General features: G+C 43.0%; 1 pseudogene; it reads right to left on the bottom strand.

Annotated features, from left to right (window-relative positions):
* Nucleotides 1–1,516: 1,516 nt before the first annotated feature.
* Nucleotides 1,517–8,813, bottom strand: LOC125509697 (annotated as a pseudogene).
* Nucleotides 8,814–9,930: the final 1,117 nt, after the last annotated feature.

Genomic DNA, 9,930 nt, shown 5'->3' with positions numbered 1-9,930 from the left:
CTTGCACACGAGAACACCCCGCAAGCGGTAGTGGAAGCACTAGTACGGGCTATAGTACCGCCGAAGCGGTACTACTGCCCTACTACCGTGAGTGACAAATAGGCAACCGAAAGTTGCATGCTCGGGGAAAGCCCTAAGAGGTAGTACCACGGAAGTACCAGCAGTACTACCGCATAAACGGTACAACCGTAGGTACGGGCAGTACTACCGCTGACAAGATGCTGGAAACACCACAACAAACATAGGAAAGGCTCCGGTGATGGGAAGGAGGCAGTGAGTGCATATGGGGTTGTGTACGTGTTTATTCCACCCATACGTTTCCGAAGCGGACCCCTCTTAATAGTACGGCTTTCCTACGACTCAAATCCACCGAAAAGAAACGTAGAAAAACCGCCGTCTTCGAAAGGCTCCGAGGGGTGTCGAATCGTCTAGTGCCTAGCCAAGAGATATCTGAAATGCTCAATGCACATGATTAGTCCGCAAATGCATTGCCATCAATCACCAAAACCACTTAGGGAGAAATATGCCCTTACAGTGGCTCCATGGACCTGACCATTAAAGGCATGTGCACGAAAAATTTCCAACTGACATCGACAAGGTCAGACCCACTCCATAGGAGCGATGCTGGCAACCTAGCGATGATATTTGTCGTTTGGTGGTCCAGCATACCTAGCGATAAGTCGGGCCAGATCGGGCCTATATAAGCCCACAACAGAAAACCTAGGCCTGGGCCTGTCCTGGGCCGGCCTTTGGGCCTAGATTTCAGGCCCAAGCCCAACCCAACAAAGGATAAGCCTGTCAGGCCTTGGGCCGTTCCTCTTCCCTAAAACACACAAATGCAAAGCCCAAGCCCAGCCCAACCTGGCCTTTGGGCTCAAAACTTAGGCCTAGGCCTGTCTCGTGGGCAAGACCAGGCCGGGACGTATTGGGCTATTTCGGGCTGAGTCGGGTTTCCTATTGCCAGGTATATGGTCCAGGGACCTCAATGTAACTTTATCATGTTTGAGATGCTTTGTAGTTTTGGTGAACTTCTATAATATATTTGGTTCATTTTCGCAAAAAGAGATTACCTATATTCTACCTCAATTTTATTATGTGGGCGGAATTGACTTCTAAATATGCAAGAGTAATCACTATGTCATTGCCTCTGTGTTTTTTGTTGGCATTTTGGCAAAATTTGGCTTCAAACGAAAGATTTTTTGGGTTGACGACCATCTTTCTACTTGCGTTTGAATGATTAAGGTGGAAGATTTTTTTAGGGTAGATTAGGGTGAAGATGTTACCGCATGACACTATTAAGTAGAAATGGTCCATCTAAGCCCAAGCCGAAGCAGTGAAATCATGGGTTGTTGCCACTCTCTGTCACGCACGGGACGGGAGACGCTAGCACATAGTGTCACTAACATGAGGTAATCAGCCCACTGGTGTAAGGTGGTACCACTACATAGCAGCGTTATTTAGTCTTTAGTGACCAACATAATATCACTTCTTGCAATGATCACATATAAAGGAACACTTTCATGAAATAATTTTTTTCTGGCCATGAGTGTGTCGTATAAAACTAGTCCATCATTTGAAAAATAGTTGCTTCATGTCAAGACTTTTATTGTACATGGAAAACCCCAATGAACCGAACATGACAAATATGGCACATCACAAAGGCTTATTATCCAGCCAGCGTTGAGCCATGGCAAGACTTTCCTTAGGTCGATATTCTATGGCTGAGTGCCCACCACCCTGTGTAAGAAATTAAACAATAATTATTGCAGCATCACATTGTTTCTTCTATCCAATCCTAGCAATAACTTTATATCATGGAATGGAAAATACAAGATAATGTACCTTTAATGTCGCAAATGTCATATGGTTGGCATATGTGATTGCAAATCTACACCAAAGACAACATAACAAATAAATAAATAAAATTGAAATATCAAGCATGTACATCTTTTCACAAATTCATTTGCTCTATTGATGTGAATATTTTTTGGTCTATGTTAAAACTACTCTACATCCTAGTGTGGGGGGCACCAAACTAAATAGAAATATTAGATTAATGCTCTAATGAATGATAATACTTATATACATAGACAAATTTACCCTCCCGCCTGACCACCGAGATGCCATGTTCTCCAATCATCAACTATTGAGAAGTTGAAGGATCTAATCCATGCATGCGTGCTCAAAAATGGAATCCAAATATCATGGTCCCCGCTGCATTTAGAGGTCATTATTTCAAGACATTGATCAATTTTCAATCAACACATATAAATACCAAGCAGAGAAAAATCACACCTAAACACAAGTGCGCGATAGCCTCTGGTTGTGAGGTTGAAATGGTACTCTATGCTGCTCGGGGCATCAAATGAATAGGGCATACTTTTTTGCATCTCTTAAACTCTCCAATTGTTCCCTAGATGGATGCAAAGAGTCAACGAGTCAACAACGATTGGATGTTTGGAAATCCTACAACAGTTATCTATGAAAAGGTTAAGGTGGTTCTCAGATCTCTACTCTCGATAGGTGAAGTTTCCGTATTGTCAAAGCATCATTTATTTTTATGGGTCCGAACTAGAACGATGTGAAATAAATATATTACTCAATTCTAGGACAATTTAGTCAATGTTGCTACTTGAATTGCGCCGAAAGTATTGCATTCCTGCTCAAGCCAATTCATCCACAAGTTCGAATTGATGGAGAGAGGAGGACAATATATTTCAATACCCCCTCACATTTATGATAGACTTTTTATACTTTGGTCATGGGATCAATGTAGGCCACATAATATACTTTTTAATACCGTGTTGGTAGGGTCCTGAACTTGAGACCCATTGGCTTCGATACAATATTTAATTCATGCTACATCCAATTTATCCAAAAGTCCAACCTGATGTTCAGAGATGAACACTATATTTCAACAGAAAGGCCCGATAAACCAGCATTCGACATGACCGTTGGACTACCATACACATGGCAAAAGCTAACAAGGACTAAGATTGTCAAATCCGATAAGAGATGTGCCACACTACTAGTAGTTGCATTAATTAATTCATTCAAATGACATGATATGGACGCAAAGCAAATTAAATATGCCATATGCTAACTACTTAATCATGTATATATAGTTTCCCGAGCTAGTACAAAGGGAAAATATGTTATATGGTTGGTACCTGCTTCACCCCAAGAGCATATCTGGTGGAGTCCATGTTCGCCCAAATATCAGATAGGTAGTAACGATATGCCTACGTATGAGAATGCAATTGTACACAAAGTTTACATCACATAAATATAGAAACATAATTCTAACCGAACTAAAGAACACTTCTATGAAGTTACTAGTTTAGGGTAAGTACTAGAGTAACCTACATTACAATTGATGGCAGGTTGTTCGGTAGATAGCTCACTTTGCTGGGTGTATTCTTCTGACAGAAATCTACGTCTTAACAGATCGTGTTCACATTTGATACCCAGGATGTGTTCTTTTTCAATTTCAGAAATGAGCTGCAATTAATACATGGACCGATATAATATACACAAATCAAATGGTAGCTTGTATAAGTATGTTTTTGAGCCTAGTAAGGATCTTACATCTTCAATAGTATTTAGGACCATGGCACACATTTTATTCCTTGGTCTTATATAGTTCCCTTTACAGTTCCTCATTGCCGCCTTTGAAAAAGGAGAAGGAAAAAAATTGTTACCACTTCAATAGTTGAATGTGTGTGAATGTGGAATTACCTCGTATATTTGACTAGATATAATTCCAACACCATAAGCATACGATATTTGGAAATTGTTATCATAAAACATGGAGTCTGTAATTGGGTTGCCGACTAGATAGCCCTGCAATTAGTGAACACAGTAAAGAATAAGGATAATGGTAACACGCCTTGTATTCCTTACTATTATTTTGTGTAGTTTATTGAATGAAACTATTAGTTACTTGAATCTTAGTGAATTTACTTGTCTTGAGATTAATCCTGGGTTGCTTCCCTTGTTTGATTTCTGAAGCCAAAATGAAGATCATGTTAGGACTAACTACTAGGATAGGAGGCCATGATTAATCACAAGTAACTCCGGACATGAATTGACATAGCTGTCTATTTACTACATATTCAGACCGATGAATTGCAATACCTTTTATATATAGTTTTCTACTTACATTACCATATTATTATATCCTTATTTATTTTAGAATATGTGTACAACAATTTCACAATCTTTGGGTGGGATTTCTTGACTCCCAGCTTATCCCTGGCAAGCCAGATAAGATTCGGTGGAAGCTCGCCACCTCAGGCGAGCACTCTTCCTCCTCTGCCAACAATGTGCAATTCCTCGGCATCACATCCACAAGAATGACTCCTGTCGTTTAGAAGCCATGGGCCACCCAAGAGCAAGTTATATTCTTGGCTCGTCATTCAGGTACAGATTTTGATGACCGATTGGTTGCAAAAGAGGGGTTGGCCCAAGTGCAGGGTTTGTAAGCTTCGCAAATCCAATCCTAAAATGATGATAAATCTTCTTTTCAAGAGCAAATTCTCTAGACATATTTTGTTGGGGGTTGCATCATGGTTAGGCCTCCACGACTTCCATCCCAATTCGTGGAGCAGTGATACACCCGTCAGCTCGTTGTGGACGAATGCCACCATGAGGATCACCAATCCAAGAACCGACGACTGTGGCTAGAATGATCAAACCCAGCCTAGACTAAAGAAAAGGTACAACACAAGGCATGGAAGCAATGACCATCTACTACAAGAACCTGAAACCCAGTTTGCAACAACGCGACCAAACTCGGCAACCATTATGATGAAGATGGCATCGACTAAAGGTAAAGCATCATAGGGACAAATTCATCACTAGCCTTGAGCCAAACAACTTGCATGAGCATAGGCGCAAACATCTTTGAGAAATTAGGCCACTGGCCAAATGACGTTGGACCTACGCCACTCATTCCATAGAAGAGGAGCCATCGGATGGATGCCCAGACTAGAGGGAGCAAAAAGGGCGCACACGAGCACTAGGGAGACCTACAACCTACCAGGGCAGCACAAAGACACACCCCACGAGTAGCACGAAACAAACTACCTTTAGTGTCCGAGTTGTTGTGATGTAAAACCCCGAGCACCCACAAACGGCCAATGGCTAACCATCACAAAACCATGACCAAAACCGCCCACTAGCTGGACAGGAGTCGAACGTAGGTGGCTGTGCCAGATCCGCCTGAACCGCAGCTAGATCAGGCTGATAACAACCAAGATCAATCTATTCCACGACCAAATAATGAACAAGATAGCTGCAGACATAGACATGTAGACTAGGCGCCATGCAAGCGACGATGATGATACAGGGTGAGCCCGCCGCATCTGACAACCATGCCAACTGGCGGTAGCAAACATGGGGGGATGGGCGGCTTGGGTTTGTGAGAAGCGTCAGGCCGATGGTTTTAAGTAGGTTGGAGTTGGGGCTCGCAGCGATGAGACTAGGGACGACAATGAGCTATGGCGACCCCGCTGCCCTCATTAACCGTGTGTGCTTACTGACGACGTCAGATGGTGGTGGCAAGGGAGTGGATGACATGTGGAACTAGGGTTTGGGAGCGGCGTGGGGCAGACTGCTTTTGGCGAACTTTTGAGTTGCTCCCCGCCATTGAAGTTTTTGTAATCTTGATACTCTATTTCACTCTCCTTAGTTAGGGAAACACCAATTTTTTTGCCTCCTCTTAAGAAAAACATATGTACAAGTTTATTACCTTGTGAAATGTGTTGCGCGATAATTGGGGACATCTTTCCAGCATATGAACTTCCTCCAACAAAGAAAGGATTTGACTGGTAGCGCGGGTGATCGATAAACCACTACATCAACATGCATAAGATGGTAAGAAAGCCATTCAACTACAACACTAGTAAATAGAAAGATAACTTTCACCTTGTTGAGAAATGTTATGATGTGCAAAGTAGATGAGAAATCCCCAACATCACGATGACTTTCTATATCACGAGCATACGAGAAACCAGTACCCACTGGAGAATCCAACAAGATGATGCTTGCCACCTGAATATAGTACATTCTTATTGGACAGGACATGTGGAAAGGAGCGTCTGGAATGTTAAGACTAAATCATATCTTACCTTGGACCATGAATCGGGATTATATGCCAACTCTGGCAAACTACCATTATAAGGTGCAAGAACGAATTTCATTGGACCTGTGAAGCAAATATTAAAATATCAACGAAGATCGATCTGGTGGTGAAAATAATATGATGCGGTTAGTGAGAGAAACTATATATTTTTTATAAGCCAGCACATTCAGTCGTTTTCAACAAATTTTGGTTGTGTGTTCAGTCATCTAGAGCGGAGGGTAAAAATGCCTCCCACTATTGCATGTGCGCCTGCATCAGGAAATGCATGCTTACTAGATAACTTCTTTATTGTCAGGCATTGCCATATAGTAGCACATCTGTTGTTATGCTACACTATCATGATATAATATCATATCCTCTTTATTCCTTTAATTGTATGCGGCAGCAAAATGCCTGGTTGGCATATATGATACTTGCTATGATATCCCCACTATGAAAGGTCTTATCTTACCCAATAGTTTGCTAGGGATTTACACCCATATTATATTACAAAGAGGTATTTTAAGAGCAGTCCTAGTACTCCATGTGTATTATATCTAAAGCTTGTCATGTAGGCAAAATCTGAGGGGCACCCTATTTAATGAGTAAAGAAATCTTTACCATATTGTAGTCTAGATATGGCTCTTAACATCAAAATCATGAAAACTGATGCCTCTGTCTAACAGAACACCTTAAATGACAGCAATTTTAGATACACACTAAGATACAAGGCATATTTAACAAACTGTCATCTGACTCCTACACCATTTAGTTTTACATGAAGGTTCATGTTTTTATCCTTTTCTTTTTCTCTTTTATATTGATTGATTTATGTTATTTATTTGTCTTTTTTCATGTCTCACACAACTACACTTGCATGCACGTGCACCTGCGCCCAAACTGCAGTTGCACGTTCGCATGCCTGCGCTATTGTAATTGCATGCAACCAAATTGTACGCAATTGCATGTCCACCAGCCACATGCAGCTACAGTGCAGGCCTGTATACCAATGTGCAAGTGTAGTTGCACTTATCTGATTGTGCACGACTACATATTCATGGATCTCACGCAACCGTAGTTACACACCCTTCGGTTGTGCACAACTGCATTTCCATCAGAAGCGTGCAAATGCACTTGCACACCTGTCTGTTGTGCGCAACACACAACTGTAGTTGCACATTTGTGTTCCTATGCGCAGCTGCACGTCCACTCACCGTCGGCAACCGCAGTTACAGACCCTCGCACCTATGCGCAGTTGCACACTCATCGGCTGTTTGCAACTACATGTCCAAGTGATACACACAATTACATTTATGTATTTTCTAAGAAAAATACAATAAAGAAATCATAAAATACAAAAATAAAATTAGGGAAATATAAAGAAGCAACAAAAAAGTATGGTGATGTCAGCAAGACCTGATTAATTCTCATCTAGATGAGAGCTAGCCACACCCATACGATAAATCTTAAGATATGATGAATTGCATAAAAGTTCAAAATACCACAGCGATATAAATTTATCAAATCAGTGTTACACCTAGCCAAAATTTTGATTATCCAAATTCTGTGATTGTGATATTTGTGATTGACCAATTATCCCACTCAATGCTGATCTCCAACCTTTATTAGAGGCTGACATGTGCTACTTTCAGCCGTGGAGCATAATTGCGGAGATATCCTTTTCAATTTATTTGCACGGGTTAGTTGGGGTTGGAGCAGATTAGTTCGGCGGGCAAGGAGAAGCCAACTAATGGGTCGTGAAGAGTTTGATCAGGTTAGCATCTAAAGCCAACTCCGTACATGATACTAGTAGTACTATTCTTTCTTTTTTTTGCGATAGGGAGGGAGTACTATTCAGCATGCCATTTTAGATGTTTGCATATTTTCCAAAATTAGGCACTCCGTCCAATCCATATTATTTGTCACTGATTAATATAGATCAGTTGGAGTAGTAGATTATTTTGCAGATCCAGGTTGTGAAGAGATTGATCAGATCAACTGCTCAATTGATCCTGCATGCACGTAAGTAAAGAAATATGCATCTGTATCCTATACCTTGTAAATTTCACACAGGTCAACACAAGCTGATAAACATTTCCAAGCTCGGAGGATATGTAAACTTCACTCTTTATCTCAATCTTATATGTACTAGTAGTACGTAATTGACAGCAACGGCAGCATGCTTATAGAGACAAGAAGATCCGAGGGAGGATGAGGGCCTCACCAACTTCGTAGAAAATCAAGCTAGAGCAGCGGGGTCCTCCCGTCAGCCACAGGACGACGGGGTCCGTGTCGGGGCTCCTCTCCGACTCCACGAAGTAGTAGAAGAGCTCCGTTCCCGTCTCCTCGTCCACGTTGACGTACCTGCAGAAGCAGAAGAGCACTCAGAGAAAGAAGCATGGAAGCTTGCAGGGAGAGGCAGAAGCTTGCTTACCCGGTCTCCAGGTGGAAGGGAAGGCGGCCATGGAAGCCGGGGAGATGGGTCACCACCATCGCCGAGCGCGAGAGCGGCAGAAGAAGCAGAGCGAGGGGAACGACGAGACGCAGGAACAACAAGGAAGCCATGCCCTCAGCTTCTCACGACGAGATGGTGTCCAACGGGCATCTCTTTTCCTTGCCCGTCGTCGACCTTATACAACTCACGTTTGAACGCGGGTCCTTCTAGTTCTAGATCTGTGCCTGCTATTAATTTCAATCCACGTGCTTGGTCTGCCTGCCATTTCATTATCAAGGCAACTCTCTCTTCTACATCTGTGCATGCAAGAGCCGTGCTTGGTCTTTCCGGAGACGCAGACTAGGGCCCTAGTGGCTGGCACACCCACACCTCCCTGTGTGCCGCGGCTGCCGACGCATGCCATCCTTGCGCACATGCTCGTCACGCCGTATGCTGTTGTAACAATCTGTAACAGCCCCGTCATGTAAACTTCACTCTACCTATCAATGCAATTATACCAAGGTTTTTTGTGTTGTTGGGCTTTTGTTCGTCCTCCTTAGAGCATCTCCAACAAGTGATGAAAAAGTCCCTTGAAAAAATTGATGAAAAAGTTTGATGCCTAAAAATGGTTCCAGGGTAGGAGAGAGAAGACTCTTGGGCACCAGATTATTTTTCTACTGTAATAGATGATGTAAAAAACCCGTCCTAAAAAATTGAGAACCACATGAAACGTGACAATCCGACGGTGGGGAGGACGGGAGGCGGGGACGGCGATGGTGACGACGGCGGCGTGGAAGGTCGGGGATATCGGTGAGGAGCTCTGGGACAGCGGTGGGAGCTCGGGGATGATGACAAAGCGGGGCGGTCGCGACAGACGACACCGAGGGGCGGGGTGGGGCGGCCGTAATCGGCCGGCACGAAGCCGGGGTGGAGAGGTGCGGTGGCGTTGAAAGTTCACATTGGCGGTTAGGTTTTTGTCACAGGCGTTTTTATTTTCCTCTGGACGCCGATGGTGCTGCCAATATACATCACTTGGAGCTAAAATTTGAGGTTGCTTAAATTTTGTTCATCAACAAGTAGAGATACATCATCTGTTGAAGGTGGTTTTCTGACCTGAAATGCGCCAAATGGCTATTTTTTTGGCATCGCCACTGTTTTTTTATCATCTCTTGGATGGAGATGATCTGCCTTTAGTTTTGTTCAAGATTGATGTTGCTAGCTGCCAACCGAGATTGAGAGCGGTAGAAAATCCGAATGAAGGGAACGACGAGACTCGGGAGCATACGGAAAGCGACACCCTTGTAGTACTGTTGTACAGCTTCTCACGAAATGGCGTCCAATCGAGCGCGAGAGCGGCTTCTCCTATACAGCT

This window comes from Triticum urartu, chromosome 5 (assembly GCF_003073215.2).
Source record: "Triticum urartu cultivar G1812 chromosome 5, Tu2.1, whole genome shotgun sequence".
Taxonomy (NCBI): Eukaryota; Viridiplantae; Streptophyta; class Magnoliopsida; order Poales; family Poaceae; genus Triticum; species Triticum urartu.
Note: the sequence above shows the minus strand (reverse complement) of the source record. Positions and strands in the feature narration are given on the sequence as shown.